The 2,480-nt window shown below is 41.7% G+C and overlaps 1 non-coding gene across 1 annotated transcript; it reads left to right on the plus strand.

Moving 5' to 3' along the window:
* The first annotated feature begins 1,171 nt into the window (after positions 1-1,171).
* LOC115303362 lies at positions 1,172-1,273 on the plus strand. Its single transcript, XR_003914002.1, has one exon. It is a non-coding gene; the product is annotated as a U6 spliceosomal RNA (small nuclear RNA).
* Positions 1,274-2,480: the final 1,207 nt, after the last annotated feature.

The following is a 2,480-nucleotide window of genomic DNA, read 5'->3' on the forward strand; positions in this document are numbered from 1 at the left end:
CTGGTGCTTCACCCACGCCACCTCCATCTCCTGCCAATACTCTTGAAGGTGTTGAGAGTAGAGTGACTGACTTTACTTTCCCCTAGCTTCCTGGTTTTATTTCTTTTTTCATTTTTAAATTTAATTTTTTTTGAGAGAGAGAGAGAGAGAGAGAGAGAGAGAGAGAGAGAGACAGTGTGAGCAGGGGAGGGGCAGAGAGACAGGGAGACTGAGAATCTGGAGCAGGCTCCAGGCTCTGAGCTGTCAGCATAGAGTCCGATGCGGGGCTCAAACTCAGGAACCGCGAGATGATGACCTGAGCCGAAGTCTGATGCCTAACCAGCTGAGCCTCCAGGCGCCCCTGGTCTCCTGGTTTTAGTACTGGAATTCCACACCCTGGAAATCCTTAGATTTGGGACACTGGGGCAATTAGTCACTCCACTTGCAACTTACTTACTGAGATCACAACATGTTAGAAATCACTGACAAAGAAAGGATGAGTAAATAGATTCCAACTAAGAGCCTGGGGCCTCCTTCACAAGTACAATTAATGAGTTCTGTCATATGCATTATCACTGTAATTTTAAGAGTAGTTTTTGTTTCCATATTTATGCTGAGCTTAGTTCTGGATTGCTGATATTATACAATATGGTCTACTTTTCCTTCCAGATGGGGACCTGTGACCCATAGTATCTCAACCAACTCCAGTTAGTTAGATACTGCAAGTTCATAAGCAGTTGCTTAGATGGGCCTACATGGTGTCTACACAGTGACCAACAACTGGTTTCAGAGTTACAAGAAAATCGCACTGTTCGCATTTGTGACCACATGAATGAATCTGAAAGACATGATGCTTAAATGAATTGAATTAAATCAGCTACAGATGGACAATACCGTGTGATCCCATTTATATGAAGCACCTAAAGTAGTCAAACTCATAGAAGCAGAGAGACAATTGTAGTTAGCAGGGCCTGGGAGGTTGTGGGGGAGGGGGGGGCAGGGGGCAGCGGGAATGTGTTGAATTGGTGTAGAATTTCAGTTACAGGAGATGAAGGAGTTTTAGAGATCTGCTGTATAGCATAGCACTTAGAATTAAATGCTGCATCATGCACTCAAAAACAAGAGTTTAGACCTCCTGTTAAGTGTTTTCACCACACAAAACAGACAAACAAACAAGGGACGCAAGGAATCCCTGCTTTGGCAGCATGCATAGTAAAATTAGAACAATACAGAGAAGATTAGCATGACCGGTGAGCAAGATGACATGCAAATTCGTGAAGCGTTCCCTATTTTTTGGGTGTGTGATGAGTTTTGATCTCACAACTGGATTCCCCATTATGAGAATATTTAATTTTTTTATGTTTTTTATTTATTTTTGAGAGTCAGAGAGAGACAGCATGAGCAGGGGAGGGTCAGAGAGAGAGAGGGAGACACAGAATTTGAAGCAGGCTCCAGGCTCTGAACTGTCAGCACAGAGCCCGATGTGGGGCTCGAACCCATGAACCGTGAGATCATGACCTGAGCCAAAGCCAGATGCTTAACTGACTGAGCCACCCAAGCGCCCCATATGAGCATATTTAGAAATACATTGCTAGAAATTTAAAATTTGAGTGATTACAGAAATTTATGGAAACGTGTGGAAAACCATAAGTTTAAAATGAAATTTGTCATAGACCTTGCATTTGTAATGAGGAATGAGGAGATATTGCCCCCAAAGGGGTGAAAATTCGTTCTTGGTGAAAAGGGGGAGAGGGTTTTGCAATGGGTTACTCTTTTCATGTGCAAGGCACAAATATACATATAGTACATAAACATGTGCAGTTCATCTGTGGTATTGAAATCTCATGGTGATTAATTAGGGGGGGAAATCTGTAAAAGCTCCTAAATGGTGTTGTTAATAATACTTTTTTTGAAAAAGATGAGAAAAGAGGCACCTGGGTGGCTCACTCAGTTGAGCGTCTGGCTTTGGCTCAGGTCACCATCTCCCCATTCCTAGATTTAAGCCCCACATCAGGCTGTGTGCTGACAGTTCAGAGCCTGGAGCCTGTTCTGGATTCTGTGTCTCCATCGTCTTTCTGCCCCGCCCCCCACTCATGCTCTGTCTCTCTCTCTCAAAAATAAATAAACACTAAAAAAAAGAAATAAAAAGGTAAAAAAAAAAAAAAGCCCTAGACACTAAAGTGACATAGGTTGTATTTTAAAAGTAATATGGCTCAAGAAAGGTAGGAGCATTTAAAATGGAAGCAAACCATGTGTAAATACTTCAAAATTGCTGTTTTTACAGCTGGGGAATTCTAGCTTGGACTTTGCTTGAAAGACAAGGACAAAGGTAAAATCTGAAAAGCATACTTCTGTGTCACCACATAAAACCACTCCCAAAATGCAAGAACTACTGATATGGATACTAAATTGTATTTATTAGTGATTTTTGAGGCTTTGGAAATGCTTGTAGAGACACGATCTCATTGGATTTTTAGAACAATTTCATGAGACCACTATTA

Source organism: Suricata suricatta, chromosome 1, assembly GCF_006229205.1.
Source record: "Suricata suricatta isolate VVHF042 chromosome 1, meerkat_22Aug2017_6uvM2_HiC, whole genome shotgun sequence".
Taxonomy (NCBI): Eukaryota; Metazoa; Chordata; class Mammalia; order Carnivora; family Herpestidae; genus Suricata; species Suricata suricatta.